General features: G+C 40.9%; 1 long non-coding RNA gene across 8 annotated transcripts in view; it reads right to left on the bottom strand.

The window, feature by feature from the left end:
• The window catches only part of LOC143443487 (uncharacterized), a 401,606-nt gene that overhangs the window by 223,476 nt on the left and 152,159 nt on the right, over positions 1-25,971 (bottom strand). For all 8 annotated transcript variants that reach the window (XR_013112531.1, XR_013112528.1, XR_013112532.1 and 5 more), the window contains one exon: positions 24,081-24,189. This is a non-coding gene — a long non-coding RNA (uncharacterized LOC143443487). The remainder of the gene's footprint in view (positions 1-24,080; positions 24,190-25,971) is intronic.

The raw sequence follows: 25,971 nt of genomic DNA, 5'->3' as shown, positions 1-25,971 counted from the left end.
ACACTGTCCTGTATCCCCTGAAATCCCCTGCCAATCCTCCGTGGGCTTTCCTGAGTCACTCCAACAAATTTGATAATTAACCCCAACATTTTGGAGTCCCTCTGAATGATTTTTATGCTTTAGCAGTAGAAGATAACATGAAAATAAACCTCTTAATACTCACTCTCTAAAATATCTCCCCCATGTCATCTTTAGACATCTAAATCTTATGGCCATTCCTCCTTTTTAACCCCAGCTAAGCAAATGATTTTACTGTAATAAATAAGTTATCCAGTAATCTTTTTATGTTTAGTAACTACCCCTAAAGAGTCATGGATATAAAATGATCATTTATATAGTTCATAGCAAGGAGAATTCAGGCCATCATAGTTCTGTGGTCCCCAGTGTTAGTCTCTGGTTCCTTGGCTCTCTCACTGTAGCATCCTAAGAGAGTCGATCAGCCTACTCGGAGAGTAGAAGAGGCGGAGCAGCAGCACACCGTTGAGGATGTTTGTGTAGAGTTGAACTTAGCAGGAGCTTCGCTCCTAACCACAGGGAGGACGGACAGATAAAGGAAGCCCTAAGGAAAAACAAGAGTTATCAGCATGCCGTCTGATGCTGCTACATGTAATCCTAGACACGGCCACGTGATTAACCGGTTTGTGTAAACATGGCGGGAAGAGCTGCACAGCACTGGGGATAAGGGATAAATCACGGGCAGTGGGATGGTCCAAACCAGAAGAACAAGTCTAACTAATCCTAGTATCCTAGGATACTGTGCCTCCTGTTCCTACCAGATGTACATACACATTTACACACTCACATGTGACTCATTGTGGATTATTGCACACCTCTTCTGTGCAGTAGACCTGTTCTCCTCCTTCTCTGACAGCACCCAATCCACCTCCCCACCCTGATGTAGTCTTTTTCATATACTGTTTTGGATTTCTACAAGTCTTTTTACTCAAACATTCACATGGCTTTCTCTCTCTCTCTCTCTCTCTCTCTCTCTCTCTCTCTCTCTCTCTCTCTCTCTCTCTCTCCCCTTCCCTGTTAGCTCAAGTAAATCATAAACAGTCACTGTAGGAGCTATTTCTAAAGGCATCTATTCCAACATTAATTCTGCATCTCTTTTAATTAGTTATCCTCAGATGTAACAGGGAGTTATTGGGTATTCTTTTTTATTCTTTTCTAGCTTCTTATTATAATGCTTCTTATTATGATGATCTTTAATGGCAAAGAATATATCCAACCTGCCCTTCCCTATCTCCTACCCACAAGGAGTGTGACAAAATACGTAACTTATGTTTAGCTTGCAGGGCAAAAGATACCCACTTGCCCAAATTTGAGCAGCCATTTTGGTTTTCATTTCCTGGTATAAATTCCCACCACTGGAGGCAAAAGCTGAGTTTTTAATGTGGATCCCAACCAGTTTTTAAGAAATGCCTCTCACCTCCATTCATGTGTTTCCGAGTGTGGTTTAACCCACTGTCACTCAGTGAATGTTGTAGGTAAAAATGCTGGAGAACTCCATCCTTTGAAACTTTACTTAATATTTCTCCCAGATGAATGTATTACCTTATAAAAGAGCTCTTTGTCTCTCACAGTTAACAGGCTCTTTGTCTAGGCTGATGCCCAGCATCTCAGAGCAAAATGTCAGATCTCTGTTTCATCAGTGTTTGAGTCTTGGCTTGTATTTCAATAAGGGGGATGAAATGGTAATTCAAATGTCATAGAAGATACGTTTCTGCGCCTTTTCCTGGTATATGTATATGAATCTCAACAACACAGAATTTATTTTCAGCCCATACTAATTCCTTGGAGAAATGTGCTATTCATTTGCCAAAGGACTGAACAGCTGCACTGACATGTCAGACATTGGCATACCTCTCCCCACCAAGGCCATTTGGATGTACTCAGCTGCTTCTTCTTCTGCTGCTTCTTCTTCTTTCTCCTCCTCCTCCTCCTTCTCCTCCTCTTCTTCTTTCTTCTCTTCCTTTTTCTAATTCAAAATTACTATTTAAAGACTACTGGTTCCCAAAGTTCATTTTGTGGAACACTTATCTATAAGAAAACTTTTCTAAAGCATGATTTGTGTCGAGATCAAAGAGCTTGACTAGCCAGTTACATCAGCATTAACAATAATTAATTAATAATGCATTAACAATAACATTAGTACCTTCAAGATGAAGACAACATATCAGAAAATCATCCTGATTCATTTAATTGACTAATTCCTCAATTTTATTTGGCTGTAGCAGTGGCTCACAGACTGAGGGCTCCAAGCCACCAGATAGCTTGTTAGAAATGCAAAGTATTGGGTCCCAACCCCAAATCACAGAATCCAAAACCTTAGAGAGGAGGCAAAACCTTGTGGTCTACTTTTCATCAGCTCTTGCAGAGATTTCGGTGTGTGTCTAGTTTTAAGAATCGATGCAGGAGTTGGAGGGATGGCTCAGTGGTTAAGAGCAGTTGTTCCTGCAGTGAAGCCAGGTTCAGTTCCTTGCACTTACATCCTGGTTCACAGCTATTTGTAATTATATCCCCAGCTACAGGGGAGCCAATGCTCTTTTCTCACTTCTGTGGGCCTATGTGTAGTAGGTAGGCATACATGAAGGCAAAATGCCCATACTCATAAACTACAAATAAACAAATATAAAAAAAATAGTAGAAAAAAGTAAAAAGAGTCACTTGAATATGAAATTTTTAGGTGAGGACCAGCTTCCAATGTCTTGAGGTTCTCATGCTTTAATCATCTGGGAAACCACCTAGTAGATATGGGTATGACCTGAGATTCATTGTATAATACCAGTTCCTAATACTGATACTTAGAGTATACAGGGACTAGCGGGACCTTTAAACATTTACAGTCTTGAAAGGTATGGCTGATGTGGGTAAAGAAGGCTATTTAGACAGGTTCTTGTAATAAAAAATCACAGGCAAAGTGTTTCTAGTGGTCCATTGGACCAGCCATCCTCCAGTTTTCCACACATATTTGTTGAAAGATGAGTGGAAATGACAACCAGATGTTCCCTTATCAGGCCACACCAGGCAGCAAATGAGAAGTCGGGGCCAGGTATTCTTGAACAGGGGAATTTTTCTTGCCATTGCAAATAGGAAAGCATCACCAATATGATGTTCACAACTTACACAACTCCCTAGAGGCCCAATTTCCCCCAATTAGTCAAGCAGCACCTATTCTCATAAGATGCTGACACTGGGGCACAAAAGTGATGATGATGTCACTAAATTTAAGTAGCTAGAAGTCACCTCATGAGTCAATAGGGAAAGAAGATGTGAAAGCCAAAGTTAGGTCATCTTGTTTCCTCTTTCCCTGGGAAAGAAAAACCTGCCTGTTCACCCGGAATCTCTGCGCAGTGCCTTGTGTCATGAGAACCTACCTACATAACTGCAGATTTTTACAAGTATCCAAATTGCCTTTGGTCTTTTGTAAAAAACAACATGCATAGACATGCACACTCACACATGCACACACACAGGCAGACACAATGACTGAACCGAAGAATAGTCTTTCGTAAAAGTTGATAAGCTTCCCTCATCTCTAAACATTCCAAGATTTCCTATTTACTTGGGCTCTGTGCCTGTTGCTGTGTGGGCTAGGTGATGGGCAAGTTTTCTCAATGGGAAGAAGTTAGCTGGATATAAACTAGAAAGACCAGAGAGCCACACGGGAAAGAACCAAGTCTGTGGATACTAAGGTGTGGTCAAGGAGAGGAGGCAGGGAAGTCAGTAGAAGTCAATGGCTGGGGTCAACTTTGGAGATGAAGGCAGATGGCCTACCAACAACTGTTTTGAGGAGAGACTCTAATAGAGGGGTGGAAGAGCTTATCAGTGTTTCCTATGCCTACCTCTCCTGGGGGAGAGTTCTAGAAGAATGCAAAGTTTATTTTTAGTGATTTGAGGATGTCAGAACTCTGCTTTTGTTTACTGAAACAACATTCCGACACTAACCTGGAGGTGATATAGTATTACCTAAGTAGCATGTTCCCATATTTTATCAATACAAGAATGACTACCATCCACTTCATCCTTTAATAAAGGAACTGTCTCCTTGAAATTTAAACATTCAGATTTGTCCAAATTAGTGTCTTTCAGTTGAGGCCTGCTTTACCACCCTCACCAAAAGTTCTTTGACAAAATCTAGTTACTCTTTATTTGTTGTTGTTTTTAATGATGTATTCATTTATTTTATGTATATGTGTGTGCCCAACTGCATATATGTATATCATGTACATGCAGACATCTATAGAAGCCAGAAGAAGGTGTTGGGTCCCCTGGAATTGGAGTTACAGATAGTTGGGTGCTGAGAACCTAACCTGAGTCCTCTGCAAGAGTGGCCAGTGCTCTTAATCTCTAAGTTATCTCTCCAGCTTCTTTTCTTGTTATTTCTGAGACAGGATCTCATGTAGGTCCTGATGGCCTTGAATTAGTGTTCTTCCTGTCATCACTTCACTTGAGAGCTGAGATTGCAGGTGTATGCTTTATGCTTGATTTCTGTGCTGCCAGAGATAGAAACTGCAACTATACATGCTAGAAACCCAAAGCATTATGGTACAGTATGTAAGCATGCTACAAATCGAACGATAGCCAGAGTTCCAACATATTACCCAGGTTAACCTTGAATTCTTTGTTATTGTTGTTGTTTGAGATGTGCTTTCTCTGTGTATACCTGGATGTCCTAGAGCTCACTCTATAGATCAGGCTGGCCTTGAACTCAGAGATATGCCTGCTTCTGCCTCCAACGTGCTGGAATCACAGGCATTAGCCACCATGACCAGTCTGTTCAATCTTTATACTTGAGCCCAGGACTTTATGCTATAAGAAATATACTGTCAGCCAACTGAGCTACATTTAAGCTCTAGGCATCATTTTGGTTATCACACCTGGGTCATTGCTGGTATCTGGTAGGGAGACGTCAAGGTATCTGCTAAAAATCTATAATCATAACTAAGCCCATTCAGACAATTCCAAACAACCAATTGTCTGGTTCAAAATTTCAGTGGTACTGTAAGTTCCAACTAGAGTGTGGTTTTTTGGGGGGAAAAATCCTCTCAATATAATTTACGTACTTTCAGTGATTATAACTCTAAGGGAAGTTTTCTACATGTATCAGATAAGGAGATATTTTCTCCCTTTTACTATAGGCATGTTGATGTCCTAATAATGACCATTTTGGTAAGATATCCTTATTATAATAAACTTAATTGACAAAGAAAATGTCTAATTCTATGCTATCATATTTTAAAGTTCTCTTGCAAGTAACATAATGTATGCCGCTAGATGTGACAGGTATGGTCAGTGCAGTCACTGGTGCAGCTGCCATCTTGGCAAAGTTATTGCCAAGCAGCTGAGGGGGTGGCACTACTGCCTAATGGTGAGATCTCCACGGAGTTCATGTGCAGGCTCAGCCCTGCCACCCTTAAGCTCTGTTCCTTTCCGTTCACTCTAAGGCTCCCTCTGAACTCTGAACTCTTGTTCAATCTGAACTCTGGCTGAGAGCCTTCTCCATGAGGAGCCTTTCAGTTCATCTCTGAAAGAACATTAAATAAAAATCAGGTCAGCCTCAAGTTCAAGAAAGTATTTGTGCTGCTCCTGAAAAATGAGAAAAAAAGAATTGCCAATGTTAAATTATGTCTAAATGGAAACATGGTGTTTTCCTTACTATGAGAAATCTGTATCCAAATAGAATTTGAAAAAAAAACAAAGTGTAGATTCTTCCCACAACACAACAGTGAATCAACACTAACATCTGTTGGATTTGTTTTTTCATAAGCCAGACCAACATCATATTAAGAGCCACAGATAGTCCTCACCCACCCTCCTTGTTATCCCCCTTCGAAACTAAGCAAAATAGTTTTAAACACACACGAAACAATTTGCATTGACTTCATTGCAACAGAATGTAAAGAAAAACACATCTTTGAAGTTCCCGCACAGATGGCTTGTCCCAACTCTCCCATGGTAAATGCTAAGCATAAAAAAGTGACTGAACCACAGGAAGCTGAGGAGACCACAAATACCTAACATCACAGCGAGGGCCCCGGAATGCCACTGACCAACTGGAAATACATTGAACCCAAGCATCCCTCTGAGGCAGTCTGTCACTGGGTCTTCTGTAGCTATGCTTTCTCTTAATGTGCACTGTTGGTTGGTTTTTACATCTGAGCAATGGGGCCTGCTCACTTGAGTCTTATTTCTTAGGAGGAGAAAGAAATCTATGTGCTACCTTGGTGATGTCTTCTACCTGGCTCCCATGGTAACATGCAGCCAGTATTTGCCAGGCTTCTTCAGGTTTGGAGTCATATTGATCAAGTGTTTTTTACTTCAGCATGTATAAATATATGTTACAGTGCTACCTAGTAGACACAGCTGTACAAAGTCTTCAGTTTACAAGTGCTTCATAACTCTTTACCTGCATATGTGTAGTGTATATTAAAGTTCTTATTCTCTTCTGTTCCTAGCTTCCTTTTTGCTCACATGCTGGTCATGATCCCTCATGTTGACTTCGTGGCCCAGTCTGAGAAATTTAGAAAAATTATAATCTTTATAACCATTTTAGTATCAGCAGCACTCACTGGCATAAGCCATAGTCTCACATAGCCATAATCTATGCTCAGCAGCCAAACCATTTTTGTTCTTTCCCTCTGGGGAGATATTTTCTCTATGCAGAATGGACCTTGTTTTTAACTTCTTCATACTCTTCCATGGGGACAAGGAGATTTGATCATCCAGTAAAGTGCTTGCTACAGAAGTATGAGGATCTGAGTTCAGATTCCCCAGTATTCATGCAAAAAGCTGCAGGCTGGGCTACATGCCTGTAGTTCCAACACTGGGCAGACAGAGGCAGACAGCTCTCTGGGTCAAATATGTGAACTCCAGGTTCAGTAAGAGACCTTCTCTCAAAAAACTGAAGTAGCAAGCAATAGACAAAGATACCCAAAGTCAATTTCTGGCCTCCTGACCCATACATGTGAATACTTGCATAATCTCACATACTCATGAACACACACACACACACACACACACACACACACACACACGCACGCACGCACGCAAGCACGCACGCACGCACGCAAGCACGCACGCACGCACGCACGCACGCACGCACATGCACACTTTCCAACAGGTCCTTGCTATTCTTTGGGTAAATGTCTTCAAGCAAAGCTTGCTGGTATATGATTACCATTCAACTTCCTTATCTTTAGCTCTTGATGAAAAGTCCTGTCTCTGCCATCTACTTCTCTGTCCACGTGTGCACAGCTGTCAGAGCCCTAAGCACTTGTTGGTTTCTCTTACTAAGTCTAGCATAACTAGCATCTTCCACCAGATCCCTATTTCCAAAATGTGTGCTATGCACATCAAAGAAAGGCATTAAGTTTTCATTTTAATTTTTTTAAAGAAAGAGGTCAGTTAGTGTTCTACAATCTAAGTCTCAAGGAGTAGTAATCCTACATCTAGAGACTCTGAGCGTTTTGATGGTGGTAATTCTTTACACATATTTTGTTCTTCAGTGAGACAGAGTCTCATGTAATCTAGGCTAGCTTCAGGCTTTCTACGAATAAGGATGTGCTTCTGATTCTCATGCCAACACCTGCCAAGTGCTAGGTTTGCAAGCATGCACAACTACACCATACCCAGTGTGTGCAGTGCTGAGGATCAAACCTGGGGCCTCGTGCTGAGCTGTATGATAGGACCGTGGGATTGTTAGCTACAGGGAGGAACCCAGGGAACTTATCTGACAACATGGCTGTGGAAAGGGATCTGAAGAAGGACACAAGAAGAGAGGAAGCGAGAAGTTCAGCAAGACCCCAATCTCTCAGCAGTGGGGATAACAGGAACCTCAGTCACAAAAGAGGAATCTCAGTAAAATCCCATTGCGAGATCCTGGTAAGAATCTTGGTGGGAAGTAACAGTGACCACAACACAATTCTCAAAGTTGAAATGATAATTCTAAAATCAATGTGTGCTATAAAAAATTATACCTGTAAGGCAGTTGAAGAATATTAGACACACATTACATTTTTTAAATGAAACTATAGAAAATTTTATGTTATCATATTACTATGATTAATGGTTTTTTTTTGCATGTGTGTGTGTGCATGTATGTATGTGTACAGGTTCACATATGGCTATGCATGAAATGTCAGAAGGTGTCTTCCTTGGTCACTTTCTACCTAATATATTAATGCAGTCTCCCACTCAAACCCAGAGATCACCGTGTAGCTATTCTACTAGTGAGCTTGTTTCAGAAATGCCATGTCTCTGACTTCCGAGAGCTGGGGGCCACCATGCCCACCCAGCATTTACTTGGATGGTTGTAATCCAGCCTCCAGTCATCATGTATTCATGGCAACAACTTGACCTCCGGATCTTTGCTAGATAAACTGCAATATCTAGGGGTAAAATTACATAAAAATGTATTTTAGGAACTAGATAAAAATTAAAATGCCAACATGCCAATAAGTCTAATGAGTTCTTTTCCTGGCTTTTGTATGGTTTGTGCATACACATAATGGAAAAAAAAAGTCAAAAGTTAAATCATTGTGAGGTAGAACAAGATGGAGTGCACTTGACATCTTAGATTAGATTTCTTGGGTAGCGCTGTGCATAGAAGCTGATTCAGTATTTCCTTGAGGCAGTTATAAGAAGCAGAAACAGGCAGAAAGTGATGATAACCTATGACACAGTCACAGGAAAGTCCACAGCTCTTTACAATGGGAGTTTTGGAGCTGGCATTAGGGAACCAGGTTCTTGTGCACCTCTTCTGTCCACCTCAACTCATATACATAAGCTGGTCAACCTCCCATGGGACGTGGCCTAGGACAAGGCAATCTGGTTGAGGATAAGCCCTACAGAGTGATTCTTCTAACCAGGAGCCTGAACTTTCAGCACCAGGGCTCACGGGAACCTTAATCCCTAAAGAGGAAACTGGGCAAAATACCAAGGCATTCAATTTACTCAGCATTTCCTCACTCTTTCTTTCCCCTTTGTGTCTCTCTCTCTCTCTCTCTCTCTCTCTCTCTCTCTCTCTCTCTCTCTCTCTGTGTGTGTGTGTGTGTGTGTGTGTGTATGTGTGTGTGTGCATCTGTGTGGGTTATATTCACATGCGTGTGTCCTTGTATATACACAGAGGTCAGAGGGACAACGTTGAATGTCTTCCTCTATTATTCTCTGCTTTGTTTCCTTAAGAGAGGGGGTCTCTACGAATCTGGAGCTCATGTTTTTGGCTACTCTGGCAGCCAGTGAGCTCCACAAATATTGTCTCTGTCCCACTACCTGCACATAGTAGGATTACAGGCACAAATGGCCATGCCTGGCCTTTTTATGTGAGTAGTAGGGATCCTAACTTAGATCCTCACGTTTGCACAGTATGCCTTCTTACCCACCACCACAGGCCCGTATCTTCATTCTTATACTGTTAGAATGGTGATCTATTTTTTTATATCACATGGAGCCAATGGTTATATTTGTGTGTCCTTGGCTATTATAAAGAGGGGGTGTATTTGCATAAAAAGGGCATGTTTTGACAAGACAGAGATCTACTGCTTTAAATTCTTCTTGCAAGTGGTTTTCATTGAAATAGCAGGAAACTAATGTCCTTTTAAAACTTTATTAAAATCATCTGGATATACTCAGCCCAATAAAAGCACAGTGCATGGCTGCTGGACTTCCTGTAGCTGTAGATATGGAGAAAGGGGGCTTAAGCAGTATCCTACATTTGCAGTCCTGTAGACAGATACATGGTAGACATGAGGAAATATGTCTTTAATGAAGTGGACTCACAAATAGCATCCCTGCTCCATTTCTGGGGCAGAACATTTGGTGTCTTTTGGGTATTCTAGCTCTCCTGGTCCTTTTGTTGTTTGTGTGCTATTTATAAACATTAGCACAATTTGATTGGGGATGTCATCTCATCTTCTTCAGTCCAAGACATTTCACCTCAGTACTCGGGAAAGGCTGGTTACCAAGTGCATCTTTACACAGAGCTGCACAATAACCCTAGGCTTCAGCACCATTGCTGTCTAAATCCAAGAGGCCAGTTTCATCATCATAACTCAGTGCTACTTAACTTAGCCATGTTAACTAGTCAAGAGTAATTGCTGATCAGTAGGATGAGGCAGCCATATTTAAGGAGCTCATTCACATGGATACAAACAGGCTTTCCTCTCTCCCTTCCTCCCCAATTTCTTTCTGCCCCCCCCCCCCGTTCTTTGTTTATTCTCTCTTTTCTCTTCTTTTTTTCTTCTATTTCTTTTAAAGCAATTTCTGGCAAAAGAAGAATGAGGAGGAGAGGAAGGAGAAGAAGGAGGAGGAGGAGGAGGAAGGGGAGGAGGAGGAGGAAGGGAAGAAAAGGAGAAAAACCACCTTTTGGGGTGTTTTAGAAAAATGGCACCATTATTCATTAAGGATACAAATGTATATAAATCACAAACATGCCCTCCAACTCCAATGAAAAGCCTTAATTGCATTTGATTCTGGAGCTTTGAAATGCAAAGAGAAATATAGAACACAGTAGGAGAAAAAGTCCTTTGCAACCAAGACCTAGGAGGAAGTCTTGAATAACACTGCTCTGGCCAATGTACACAAGCTGAACACTACTTTTTAACCTATGGCCATGTGCATTAAAGATGAATAACTTGCCTGTGAAAAATTAATGTCCCAGACCTCTTAGAACTGTTGTTTGTGTAGTGAAGTATGCAAGATGTCATTGAAAAATGCAACCTTTTGGGAGACTAGATTGCTTCTCTCCTCTGTCCTGTGCAACTAGTTGGGGAGGGGACCTGGAGCAAGTGAGCAGATGGCAGGTAGAGATGATCCAACAATCCAACGGCCTTCACAACATGGAGGCAGTGGAGCTGGCGAGTGAGATATTTCACCTTCATGGGAAACAAATAAAGCATCTCTCCTGTTTTCTTTTGATCTTGTAAAAGCATACAGGCGTTCTTGCTCTTTGCTTGGCTAATAGACTGAGTTTTAAACAAAGAAATCTCATTTTGAAAGTTAACATTAAAAGCACTCCACTGAGAAGGACGGGGCTGGCCTGGAAACTGTACGAGTTATCAGATTTATGTTGTCTCTGGCATAGAGACTTTGATAACCAAGTCTCTTGGGACCCTATACAATTTAATTTTGATGAATGACCAGTTTGGTAAATATTATTTACATTACTGCAGTTGCTGCTGTTTCATTCATGTTTGAGCAGCCCATGTTGTTGTCTGTGAAATAGTTTCTCAAGTTAATTCCCACAGGCCGCCTCTCTCCATTGTTAATTTACAATTAGGGAGATGATTGGTAATGAGCAAGCTTTGCTTTGAACTAAAAACGAAAACATGAGCTCAGCACTCAGTAATCTAGAATTGTAACTTTTTTTTGCCTGAAAACTTCAAAAGTATGCTCTCCATGATGTACAGAGATGGAACTAACATTGTTTTTTAATTTGCTTCTGCTTTTAAAATATGTGTGCATGCATGTGTGCATGTGTGTGTGTGTGTATGTGCATGTGTGTGTGCATGTATGTATGTATGTATGTGTGTTATGCACAGGTGGAGCATTTGAGGTGTGTGTTTGCTTGTGGGTACACTTGTCTCTGTATGGGCAAATGGAGGCCAGAGTTCAGCATCTGGCATTTTTTTCTATCACTCTCCACATTTTTTTTTTTCGAGAAATGGTCTCACATTGAACCTGATGCTCCCCTGTTTGGCTAGCCTAGAAGCCCCTGGGATCCTCTTGACTCTGATTCACCAGTACTGGGGTCATAAACACTTTCACATCTAGCTTTCACATGGGTGGTGGAAATTTGAATTCAGGTCCTCATAGGCCAGCAAGCACTTTGCCCACTGAGCCAGATTCCTAGCCCTAAAAACAATACTAAGAAAAATTGACAGGATTTAGGCAAGACATTCCAAGTATAGTCTCATCCCTTTGATACATTATGTCCTCTACTCGTTACCCTTGTGTGTTCATGCATTTATTCTGTTTGTAAAGCACTTCATGTGTGTCAGCCTATGTTTGGGCTAGCGTCAGCAAACACATTCATCACAGGCCTGGTGGCATTAGGTTTTGAGGGCCCCATAGTCTCTGACCACTCATCCCCGACATGCAAAGCTGCTGCAGATAACACAGGAGCAAAGGGACTGGCAATGTTCTAATAAACTTATTCATAAATAAGTTTATAAATAAACTTTATTCATAAAAACAATGGGTCAGCAATAACCCAGTGCTTCTACAGACTATGAAACTGTACACACACACACACACACACACACACACTTGTCCCAGTGGACCCAGTGGATACTTCAGTTGGAGAGGATAGACAACTAATAAAAAGAGAGTGGGTGGCACATGAAATTAAATAAATTTCTCATATTAAATAAATTCCATTAAAGTTCAGTGTAATGCTTTACTTGGGTATTTGGTGAGTGTTTTCTCTGTATCTAATATTCAGCAATCATTTTTCCTGCCTCCTGTTAGCCTGCCTAAATGCTATCCCAGATCTCATTCAGTACCTAATATATTTACTTAAACCTAATGTATGGAAATACAAATGAGAGAGCAAGGGTATCAGCACATTCATCTTCTCATTGATTCATTCTCTAGTCTTTGTTTCTGCTTCAGACAGAGAAACCAGAAATTCTGATTTTTAAAAAGAAAAGAATGCATGCGGGTGTTGACTGTTGACTGGGGAGTTAGTGTTAGTTTCTGCTGCTTTCCTGCAGCTTCAGGGGACCCTGAAAACCAGATCCCAAGAGCTGAAAGTTCAGAAAAACATACGAAAAACAGATAAACAGCACTACAGAGAGACTCCCACTTCCCAGTTAGAGTTTGGATACTGCTCCCATGTACCAACCCCTGCCATTCACTCAGCTGCGAACCATGTCTCTTAAAGACCCAGAGTACTGTTCTTCAAACTCAGCAAGCATTCATTGAATCAAGAGGATGTAGAGTACAGTGAGCAGGCTCCTGTCAGGAAAGGGTCTGTGATAGTATCACCCTTTCCCTCTGTCCAGGAGATACTGAGAGGAGGGCTAGAGCTGAGGTAGGTGGGAATAGAGGACACAAGAGGTGGGACAAAGCTTCCTTCCTCTCTGCTTGACATTTGGTGTAAACTCTATCCCAGGCAGTGTAAGCACCAGTGAGCTACTGTGTCCATCCCTCGTGCTTGCTCTTCTCTTTGGGGAGAGGTTTTACTGGAACACTCTACTAGGGCGAAGGGATTCTCCAAATAATGACAATGATAATGGCAAAAACAGGGATGCATCAGTGTCCATGCATCAGTCACAAATGAGACTGTTTACCCAATCCTCATACGTAACCTATATCACCCTCATTTTATACATGGCAAAACTGAGTCACAGCAATACAGAGAGACTTGTCCAGCTAGGTCTCCTCACATACCTAGCCTTGGGATTTGTGCTTTCTATGTCGCCGCTCCATAACTCCCATGAGAAATAAGATATTCTACTAAATTATTTCATAGAAAAACACACCCAACTCGTAGCCAGTACCCAGGCCCCACTCAAAGCATCACTGTCTCTGACAGTGGCATTGGAAAAATTGACATCTGTAGACACCCAGGGTTGCTGTGCTATGTGTACCAATCACTGAATTTGGCAGATGTGAGCACAAAAGGCTAAGCTATGTCAATAAATTCAGGCATTTTGGTGAGAAAAGTAGAATTTTTCATCTGTATTGCTTTGGATCTCATATCTATTTTCTCAAACTGTGGTACCCAATATTGAGGAACAAGGATGTAATTGATTCTCATTTTATGACCCCAACATAATAGAAGTATGGGTAATAGCAATAGTAAAAAAGTAGCTAACATAATGTGACCTAGCAGGCATTGTCCAGGGTAGAGCACATGCATTGCTATTATCCCATTAGGGGAGGCTCTGCATGTTACAGAAGGCAAAGGTGGAATTAAATTTGAGGTTGTCAAGTGGGCTTTTGGTATATAAAAGGGCAATGACTATTTTATTGGCTACACGATGTCTTAATAGGCAAGTCTGAGATTTGATTACAATAGCCTTTGATGTTAACATCAAATAATTTAGCCTCTCATGGAGCCACTCACAATAGATGGCAATTAGTATTGTCTGAGAGCACTCAAAGGTAGAAATAGCACAGAGGTGCTGACTGCAAAAGAGCAATGTGAGATTAGGTTAGGCCATTGCACTTGAAGACCACTTTGATCTGTTCAGCTCTTCAGCATGTGGACATGCCGGATAGCAAGTCATTAATGCCTGTCACTTGCACTGTGCACACAGCACCCCACACTATCAACCCCATATATTGTAGTCTATTCAAAAGCTGCTTTCACAATACAAATTGTGGAACCTTGCTAAAAAGCCATGGCTCTCCTACATAGGACATCCATTGTCAGCCTTTGTTTTAGGGTGAGAGACAAATCTGCAGTTCATTGGAAAGTCTGGGCCCTACTCTTTTTGTATCGCTATGCCTCCAGATTTCCTTCCATTTCTATACCACAGTTTTTTACTTAGGCCTTGTGTTTCTTTGTGACTTGGGTTACATTCTCTTCTCTTGAGCATTCCTCTCCTATGCTGGATGTCCCTTTCATAAACATATTTAATCTTCAGGCTACACCCTGAATGCTGTACCTTAGGACTTCCTCCCCTGTCTGCTTAGAACAAGAGTTCCCATGCTCGAAGTCCACACCTCATTCTCTTGCAGTATTCCTCAGCATGTTTCTCAATCCGTATTTATTCAGTTTTTCGTAGCTACTGATTCTTCTGTCTGACTGCAAGAGTGGCATCATGCCTAGAACATGCTTGGTACTGTCTGTGGACACAGAATCTTGTGTGTCAATGTTGTGAGCCTCTCTAAGTTTTGCCAGACAATGACCTTCTGCTTCTGACTCCAGTCTTTCATGCACAGCACTGAGGTGTGGTCAGTACTGACACCATTGATGAATAAATTTAAATGGTATTGATTTAGGCCTAGTGGATATGGTTGCATGGATTGTGCACTCTCCAGCTCCAGAAGTACTGGGCACCTAGACGGTACTATTAATGGTGTTGATTAGAAACATAAAGCACGATGGCTCTTCATTGGGGAAATAAACAAATAAATGAATGGAGGAATGAAAGAAACCATTGATTTGTCATTAGCACAGAGTTATCTACTATGGTCAGCCATATTTGATAGGCAGTATTTCCTAAAAACTGAAATATTGCATATGGATATAAATGCCTTTATATGTCAGAGCCCCAATTATTTTGATATTACATGTATTCTAAATGAAAATTTTTCTCCCCTTCATTTGAATTCCCAGAAGCACTCTTCAGAATCTTGAACTTCACCCACCAAGTGACATGATGACATCCTGTTTTGACTTTTTAAGCGTACACTTAAGACCTCACTTTTGATTTGCAGGGAGAAGGAGCTGAAAGCTGCACTCCTTTGGGAGCCAGAATGCATTTTCAATATAGCATTTTCTCTGGTGGGACCTCTTGAATGACAGCTGAAGTATTATAGTATGATAGTGAATTAAATGCAAATAATCAGAGGAGAAAAAAATGTGACATCCAGAGAAGAGGTCTGGATTGTGGTGCTGAGAGCTGGATTAGCAGCTTCAGATAGCTACATGTCCATTTGGCTATGGTGACATTCTCTAGGTCCTCCCACATGGAACCTGTTTCTGACCCCAGGCTTTAGTGTATCAGAAACTGATCCATGCTTGTTACAGCAATGCCATTTATTAAAAAGGGAAATGACTCAAGAATAAAACAAGGGCTTAAAAATAAAATGATACAACTCAGAGGTGAAGAATTTGCCTACCACGAATGGGCTATGGTTTTGATCACAAGTGGGGCAAAACCCAATCCTGCCTCCTACTTTCAGTCTTGTTTTTATTTATTTGGGCAGGGCAGGACTGCTTTGAGTCTCATGTATCACATACTAGCTTTGAACTCACAACGTAGGTGAAGGTGACACTGAACTTCTGATCCTTCAAACTCGACTTCCTGGGTGCTGAGACTGTGAATATGAACATCATACCTGCTTTCTCCACTGATAGAGGAGGATGCCTGATTGATCTCTCACCTTTGGACATGCACACACACATGTATACACATGACTACCTATAAACACATGTAACACACTATTGGTGACACTAATGTAACAGCATTTAATAACAATATTTTAGCAATAGTGTATAGGGAGAATCTCTTGTGTACTGTATAGTTGCATCACGTGTCAATAAAAAACCTATGGCCTATAGGAAAGGGTAGAATAGAAGGTGGGTCATCCGGCAGGCAGAAAGGATTCTGGGATAGACACCAGAATGTGGAGGAGGTCAGAAGCACAGGAGCTGACCAGAGGTAACCAGCCACATGGCAAAATTTAGCATAGAATAATGAGATGATTCTAATATATGAGCTAGTCAGAGAACAGCCAAAGCTTGTGGCCAAGGTATTTGTAAATATAATCAGAGCCTCAGAGTCATTATTCCAGGGGCCTGTTGTCAGAGGAACCCCTTCCCCCCCCCAATTGCAATAGCGTTCTTTCAGTAGGGATCAGCAAACTAGAGGTACAGGAAGAAAAGGAGGCCACTGATGAGAGAACCAGGTTAGATTTCCATATTTACTCACTGTTGGTGGCTGCTGTCATGGTACCATGAAAGAACGAATCAGCACAAGCTAGTTATAACAGACATTTCACAGCCTACAAAGTCTAATGTGCAGTTAGTCTCATCACAAAAGAAGTTTGCGGATCCCATTCTATAATGACAACAGGCCATTCTAAGAGAATGTTCAGCGGGGTGAGTACACTCAGGAGGCAAGCATCTCTTTTTGTGTAGGTAGCAAGGAAAGTTCTCATCTCTGGATGTTGAAGATAGAGGTATAATTTGTATTTTACTTTTTGCTCTGTAGCTTCTTACAAGAAACATGCATTGCTTTTATAGTAAGAACACGAATAATTACTGTGGGAGTTTTTTTTTTTTTTTTTTTTTTTTTTTTTTTTTTTTTTTTTTTATCACTCTTTTGAAATTTTACCATGTTTTTTGAGTATTTTCTTCACCACCATTAAGGATTTTATGATGAGCTGGCTGTGTAGAAAGCTCCCAGAGTGGGAGGGGGTGTATTCTGAAGAATTTGTTTCCTAACTCTCTCCCGCCCCCACCCTGAGTCAAAGGAAAATATGTAAACAATGTAGTGTAGATAAAGAAGCCTCACGAGCTTTAGGAGTGAGTGGCCAACTGGCCATTAGAAGGGATTTTTATCTTTCCTTTTTTTCCCCCCTGTGGTTATTCCTGTGTCTCATCTCTTTCTGCTTTCCCCCCAAACCACAGTAATCCTGAGATGTTTTTGCAACAGCTTGCTGAATATGGTTATACAATCTATGCTAAAAAAAAAAAATGGTTTTATTTAGCCTGTGGGTGGCAGTGCTTTTTAAATTCCCCACTGAATGTAGAGTACCAGCACATTCTGCCTATAAAAATAACATAGCCATACAATAGTATAGCTAACAACTGTGGAACAATTCTCCCAAGAAACATAGAGCTTACAATCAGTGCATTTTTTCTGCTTAATAAATTTTTGAGAATGATTCTTCCTGCCCATTCTTATCTGAGGCAGTGATGTGCTAGGAAAGATGGGCAGGTGGCCAAAGAATGTTTCCCCCTCAATACATACACACATACACACAGAGATACACACACATATGTATACACACATACTCATGCGCACACATACACACACGAATACACACATGTATATACAAACATGCACACACACACACACACTCATCAAGGAGGCATGGCTCAGCCAAATGTCAAGTCTTGCACACACACACATATATACAGATACACACACATACATATACACATATACATGCACACACACACACAATCTCACCACACTCACTTATCATGGAGGCATGGCTCATTCAGATATCACGTCTTACACACACACATACACCCCCACACACACACTCACTCACTCATCAAGAAGGCATGGCTCAGTCATATGTAAAGTATTGCCTCTGTGAAAGTGCAGAGTTCACCCTAAGCTCTGGTCTCTAGAATATTTACAGGGCTATGTCCCCAGCATGCATCTCACTAGGAACATATACTTATGGTGTTAACAATACTTGCAGAATGACCAAAAGACTATGTTCTTCAATCCAAGTCTAAGGCTGTAGGTGACATGACAGTAAGAAGTGTTGAGAGAGCCTGAATTTTTTTCCTCATCAGATCACTGACAGAATTATCCAGAGTGTATAGAAAACACAGGCAGATTAATTTTAGGTGATGCCAAGGGACTTATTTTAAAGGAACAATTTCAGGTAAAATGTGCTATACATCCAAACTGGTTTTTTCCAAGTAAATACTAAGTTTTGCCCAGCAGTCAGATTGCTGATGTTCATGTGGAAAAACACAGCCTCTGATGGATATATCTATTTTTTTTCTACCTTGGAATTTTTTGGAGAAGTGTGTTCTCACCATTTGAAACCTTTTTCCTTTCTTTCTTTCTTTCTTTCTTTCTTTCTATCTTTCTTTCTTTCTTTCTTTCTTTTAACTGTTTAAGTTAAAGCAAATATTATTATATTTCTGACCATGGATCTGCTGAGGTGCTGGAAGACCTCTGTACTGATAATTGATCGTTTCATAGCACTACACACGGAAACAGAATTATTTTTAGCATTTTGAAATTATTATTACTTAATCATGCCAAACAAACACCTAGGTTTTAGCAAATGCTTCTATTTCAGAAGTAGAACTGAAAGTCACTACTATCTACAAATATAGTAAAAGAAAAAATTACCTTGGGCTTTGGAACCAAACCATGAATGCTGAGAATGCCATCTTACTCCTGTGTGACACTTCTTATAAAATGCTGTTAAGGATCTGGACAAAGGGGATGCTTATGCACTGTTGGTAAAAGTGTAGATTAGTACAGCCAGTGTATAAAATGTGACAGAGATTTCTCAAACAACAAAGGTCAGAACAACCATATGTCAGCATACACCCTAAGAAAATGTGCCCAGCAGACCTCTGACATATCTGCACTTGCAGTATCCACAATAATCAAGACATGTCTAGCAGGGGGTCTACTGATAGTTAAATAAAGAGAATCTCTGTGTCCCCCCACCCATGTGTACATGCACACCACAATGAGATAATAGTCATAGATAAGAATAAATTTTTGTCAACCGTGAAAATTGATAAAATCAGAAGAGGCTTTCTTCAGTGAAGTATTCAAGCACAGAAAGATAAATATGGCACATTATCAATTATCATGGAGGTTTAAAATGATTGACTTCATAAAACAGAGTAGACTACAAGTCATTAAGGTCTGAGGGTGTGTGGCCGCAAAGAGGTTATGTAATAAACATCAATACACAGAAATATACCAGTATTCAATCAACAGGAGGATTTTCCCCCTGTGGTTCATGCTGAGATGGACTAATTGTTGGACTACAATAGTTTATGATATACTTCAAAATAACTAAAAGACTTTGATGCTTCCCAGAGCATAGAATGATAAATGAAATAGAAATGCTAAGTACCCCAACTTGATCACCACTCATAACATGTCGTGTGTTAACTTGCTATGCTGAACTCCAGAAATATGGACAAATATGTGTCAATTTAAAACACGTTAAGCTGACAGTTTACCCTCAAATCTTGGAAACGTCTACTTGAAACACACCAAGAGATAAAGAAAAATAGAGCATATATTTAAACCTTTACACCTTCCTTGATTAAACATTAATGAAATTAGAAATCGTACTGTTATCTTCATTTATAAAAATAAAACTTGAAATTCAGAGGATCAAGAAACATGCCGAGAATTGTCGGTATGTATGCAATCCTAGTGCTGAGGAGGCAGAGATAGATGCACTGGAGATCACTGGCCAGCCAGTCTAGCCTGCTTGCTGTGCTTCACGCCAGTGAAAGCCTGTCTCAAAAAAAAAAAAAAAAAAAAAAAAAAAAAAGATAGCATATGACACTCTATCCCTTGGCCTCTACATGCATACATGCTTAAGCACCCAAATGTGTATAGTCACATACAACAAAAGTAAACATACCCTGGCCATTAGAACCACAAAGAGGCACTATAGAACACAACTTTTGGTATGAAGAGATGACTAAGCAGTTAAGAACACTGACTGGTCTTCCAGAGGTCCTGAGTTCAATTCCCAGAAACCACATGGTGGTTCATAACCATCTGTAATGAGATCCGATGCCCTCTTCTTGTGTGTCTGAAGAGAGCCACAGTGTGCTCACATATATTAAATAACAAACAAAAAACAAACACACAATAAACCTCCAGACTGCAGGCTTGGATGTCTCAGTTTGGGTCCTAGAGACATGGCGTCTGGGTGGTTCTTCGTGTCTTAGGAGGCAATGTGTTCCTTCAAGAATGCTCAGGAGCCATTTGATGGCAGTAGCAGTTTTTTCTTCCTCCTCAAGCTGTAACAGTTAAATGTCTCTGGACAACTAGTTCCTTCAGGGGTCAGATGTCCCTGGTTTAGAACCCCTCCTTTGAGTCTCCATCTTCAACATTATGGTTTTTGCCTTTTCAAGATAGGTCATGGTCACCATCCTTCAGTGTCCCCCGGTAAGCTCTTCTCCACTTGTGCAGTTCTGGACCACAGCAAGATCAATTGTCTCTCATTCGCCTTGGAAGGAAGTGCCAGGCACCCCCAATCTGAGGTGACTTGGGGTATGGATCCAAAGCTAAATTAATAAAAAATAATGAATTGCCTTGCTCTCATTACCAAAATCTGAACTAGAACTGGATCCATGTGCTCAAGTCGGGACTTCTAAGGGGAAGTCTGGGTGGGAAGACTTCAAGTTCAGAGTACTGGCCATTACTCTTAGAATTAATTTGATGAAGAAATAGAATAAGAATTGCACAGTCATCAAAAATGATGGGTTTTCCTTTATGGCCCTTGGCACCAGAACAGAGAGTCTATTTTTGTGGGTTTTTGAATTTCCAGAATAAAGGGAATAAGAATGTTTAGGTAATGTTTGGATGGTTTGGAGACTGTTCTTCCATTAGTGATAGGTCAATTAATATCAGAACAGTTCAAAGAAGCAATTATTTTAATTTATAAATCACTTCAGAGGTAGGAAGCTGCCATCCATTAATGTGGTTTTTACAAATCAGAGCGTTCATGGTTATGTGTGTTCGTGTGTGTGCTTTTCTCTCCATGTCATCCTATCTGGCCCGAGTTTCCAGACCAGATTACATACCTTCGTGATTATGTATTTGTCTCTAGGGCCATGCCAAAAACATAAAGCACTGATTTTTGCAATTTGAGCCCTGGCTGAGACCTCCTGCTCTGCTGAGAGGTACCATCACAGAAGATGTGGCTTCTAAAAGTCACCTTCTAGCTTTACACCTTAAATAGCAGGTTCTGTGAGTGCAAACTCCTCAGTGGGTTAAGCTGTTTCTTGGTGATTGTGGGACAAGAGAAAGCCAGAGTGATGGATAGATAGAGGGAACACAGTGGACAATCAGCTGGTAAGTGACCTCCAAATCAAACCTTTGAAAGCCAAGCAAATCAAGCATTCCTTAAAAAAAAAAAAAGTTCCTTTATGGGTAATTAAATTCAGTAATGACTGGAGCTGGAGATCCAGGTGGCGCAGTAGTTAAAAGCACTTACTGCTCTTGCTGAGGACTAGGAATTAGTTCCCAGTACCCACATCAGGTGGCTCACAACCACCAAAAACTCCAGTTCCAGGGATCCAAAACATTCTTCAGGCTTCTGGGGCACACACATACAAATTAAAATCAATACTCTGGAGTGACAACAAAGCTCCAAGTCCAATAGTAGAGCTATGAAAGGACTTAGGGCAAATGCAGATTTAATGGAGAAGCAAACTAAGACAAGACAGCTGGGCATTGTGGGAACCCTGCTGGCTGTCAGTCAGACACCCCATACCTTTTTTGCAAGTTTTCAGAAGGAAAGCATCACCACTTCAAAGCTGAAATAAATATATGTTAGTCCAGTGGCTTGAAGAACAAGGAGGAGCTAGGGAGGAATGGGGACATCACAAGGAGCAAGTGCCAGGGCCCCAAACAAGAATTTCTGACAATCCCAGAAAGCAGAGTTCAAGAGAAGAAAGTTTAAGTAAAAGGAGGGGGAGGGATGGAGCTAGCAACGTGAGTAGGTACAAAAACATTAAATATGTCCTAAATTGTGGTAGAGCTGTGCTGAGGACATTGGTGTATGTTCTCAGGAAATGGCATATTGCCACTGCCTTTGCACTGAGAAATACTAGGGTAAAATGAGAAAAGAAAAGAAAAGAAAAGGAAAGAAAAGAAAAGAAAAGAAAAGAAAAGAAAAGAAAAGAAAAGAAAAGAAAAGACACCACCAACAACAACAAACCAAAAAAGCCAAAAAACAATGGGAACCAAAGAAAGCTGCTGGGAAAGAGATGCAGGAGTATGGTGGGGGAGGTGGGACTGCTCCCATGCCAGTGACTGTGAGACCAGAAAGGGGAGCCTCTGATGGTTAACGGAAATTTCAGAATTTAGTTCCGACTCAACCCTAATAATAAATCCCCCACCAACCCTTCCCATTACATGTCTTTCTCCCCCTATTAACTTAGGATATAATTCTGTTGCCAGAGACCAAGATGGCAGAGAGAGAGAGAGAGAGAGAGAGAGAGAGAGAGAGAGAGAGAGAGAGAGAGAGAGAGAGAAAGAGAGAGAGAGAGGAGAAAAAGAAGGGGAGCTTGTATCGCTTGGCCTCACTCCATGCCTGGCACTGTTCTAGAGCCAACCATTGGCTATCTTACTTTCTGAGAGCATCCCTTTTAGTGATGGAGCTGGTTCACACAACAATCATTTCTAAAGATGAGAAATTACAAGGTTACATAGCAGATCATTCTTTACAGAGAGGAAGTTTCTGCAAAGGTGACACATTAGCTGTGATAGCAGTAATAAAGGCCCTACCAAGGTAATTCCTACACAAGACCAAGGGCTTGGAATAGGGTAATGGTGGTGTTTCTGGGAGCTGAAGACCCAGGGAAGCACTTTATGGGGGTCATCTGAACCACAGTGAGGCAGCTAGAGACCACCCTGGGGGACATGTGGATGTTAAAGACATTTCCTTAATGATTAGACATTGGCAGACCCATTTCAAAGGCTGAAATAAACCATCTGCTTTGAACTATGACATATCTGTTTGACTGCAGAAAACTGTTATGAGATTCCTACTTCCTACCTCCAGCTGATAAAGCCTTTGCTGCAATATCTTTCAGTGAGAAAGCAAAGTAGATGGTCTGAGTGAGGAGCGTTCATTAGAGCAATAATTATTCATACCCAAGTCTAGGCTGCTAGGTGTGTCCTGGCTGCCAGGTGCTGGTCAATAGTCCAGACCCTTTCTGGAAGGAAGAGCAAAATGGTGCCTCAGAGCACACTCAACTTTCCACTTAGCCAGAGGAACACGACCAACACAACTAAGACCTGTGTGAACTATGGTCCAGGTGCCTCATCAGTAATTAACTCAATTCTTTAATTATGAAAATTGTTTAGGAAACTAAAATAATGAGCGAAAGATCAGCCTTGGGATTGTCTATGTTCCAAGGACTCATTCTGCCATTGCCAAATCTCCTATTTTAGTTGGGAAGAAATGTAAGATTTTATGGGAAGGAACTTGGGAGATGGTTTGCAGTGTAAATCGCTTGACACACAGGCATGTAGACCTCTGTTTATATCCCCAGATGCCACACCAAAGCTAACCACAGTAATACATGTGTGTGTAATCCTTGTGCTCTCACGGGAACAGGGGAGGCGGGAAGTTTAAAGTACAGCCTACTCTATGCAGCCTACTCTGCACTGGGGCCTGCTGCAAATAAAGTACAAGTGGAAGACCAAAACCCAACATTATCCTCTGATCCCCAGATTCCACACCCAGATGCTCCCAACCCACAGGAATTCACAGGCAGACAGTTGTGGGTGTGAGACTAGGTTCTGCTTTCTACGACGTCCTCAGGGACAAAATACTGCAACATCAGTTTCAAGTCTGTAAACTTTCGTTGTGCTTGGCCTAGATGACTGATGAAGGAAACATGGGGACACTGGGTGGACAACGTCACTTACGTTTTTTGTGGCTTCCCATCTCCATTGGCATCTCCTTCTCAGTAGGATCTCAAGTTTCATAGCCTCCAAATAAAAACCCAGTTACTTCTTCAGCAGCCATCACCTTCCCCTGGAAGACAGAGCAGACTACTATTAACTTGGTTTTATTTTATCACTACCAAAGGATGGCAGTTAATGAAGGCATGGCATAAAGAAAAAAAAATGATGTTCTCTCCATGATTAAAGACTTACCTAAAGGCTATTGTTTGTTATTGAAGTACTGTCGGTGTCTAGTGAAATTTAAAAATACAAAACAAGATGTGGGCTGAGTACATGGAGACCGAGAAGAAGAATTCTTAGAGAAGTTAATTTATGTTTGGCTCATCCAACACATTACATCACACTGTTTTGAAAACATTATCATAGTACCATTAAATTTAATCTTGTGGTCCAACGACATTATCACATTCAAGTTAAGAATACTTGTTACTGTGAAAGGTATATTAAAACTTAAATAATCATTTTATTTGGATAAATTTCAACCTTAATGCTCTCTACATTGACCACGTTTCATGGAATCTTAATATTCAAAGACAGTGGGCAGATGAGTGATCTTGAAAGAAATGTGGGTATGGACCCACTATGTTAACGTGTGATTAACCTAATAACCTGCTAACCTATTAACCTGCTGATCCTACACATGACTTGGATCCAGTTTGTAGTAAACGCGGAATTATGAAGACTGGCATTTGAGCCTCAAATCTACCTCTCACCAGATGTTTGATCTTAGCACAAATTGTGTTGTGTTGAAACCTCAGTTTCCTTCTCTGCAAGTGGGAAACAATATTTACTTTATAAGCTGTCATTATGCTTGAACCCCATGATAGTGCTTGGGAAAAAAAGCCTACTGTGCGTATTAAGAGGTCAGAGAAAGAAGCCATCGTTCACTGTTAGCTGTGCTGCCTTTAGTTGGTCACTTTAAGCAACCTGGATTCTAAATACTTCAATTGTAAAATGCAGGTCTCCCTCCTATTTCTCATGTACGCCCATTCATTTTCTTAGAGTCTTCTGATAAATCCTGGGATAGCTTTGAACTCACAGTCCTTCTGCCTGGACCTCTATGATACCAGCAAGATACAGCTTTTGGATACAATCAGTGTTTCCTAAATGTAATTATTCTTGTATGACCTTCAAATCATTTGTGATTTTTGTGAAAAATATAACACAGTTCTGAAAAAAAAAAAATAACCCTCAGTATATCTGTGTAAATCTATGAATTTAAAATCAATATTTCATTCTGTGTAGGTGAAGTGACAATTTGATGTAGGGATCAGAAGCCCCCAGCAATTAAAGTCTGTAGTGAATATATCCTGTTGACATAGCCATGTCAAGGATCTCAAAGCCTCAGCCCCAAGGGAAACGGCAAAGCTTCCAGTGGGCTAGGCTCCAGGAAATGGCAAAGCCTTACTTCCTGGTTTAAATATGGATGTTAACAGTATGTGCAGAAAATGTCCAACATAGCTTTATCCCTGCAACAGATATTTAAGTCCTGAAGACTGCTTCCCTACAGAGGCAGCTCCTACTGTATTAGCTGCTCAACCTGCCTCATTGGTTGAGTTGTATGCCATAGCTCTGCCTCCTTAAATCAGCTGTACTAACTGCCCTTCCCTGTCCAGATGGATACAGTAAACATGCTGGGCAGCTTCTCTATCAGTGAGGCCAGTTCCTCCAATCCCAGTTGTTCTGAGTGTGTGGCTGTCCTTTATTTCCTACTGTACCAATAAGGTCAAGTCCCTAGATACCTGAAAGGATGTGGACATTTGGTTTTTGTTTCATTTTGTTATTTTAAGGTGAATTCTTCCTATATCTATAACCCAAGCTGGCCCCAAACTCACTGTGTAACCTAGGATAG

This window comes from Arvicanthis niloticus, chromosome 9 (genome assembly GCF_011762505.2).
Source record: "Arvicanthis niloticus isolate mArvNil1 chromosome 9, mArvNil1.pat.X, whole genome shotgun sequence".
NCBI lineage: Eukaryota > Metazoa > Chordata > Mammalia > Rodentia > Muridae > Arvicanthis > Arvicanthis niloticus.
Note: the sequence above shows the minus strand (reverse complement) of the source record. Positions and strands in the feature narration are given on the sequence as shown.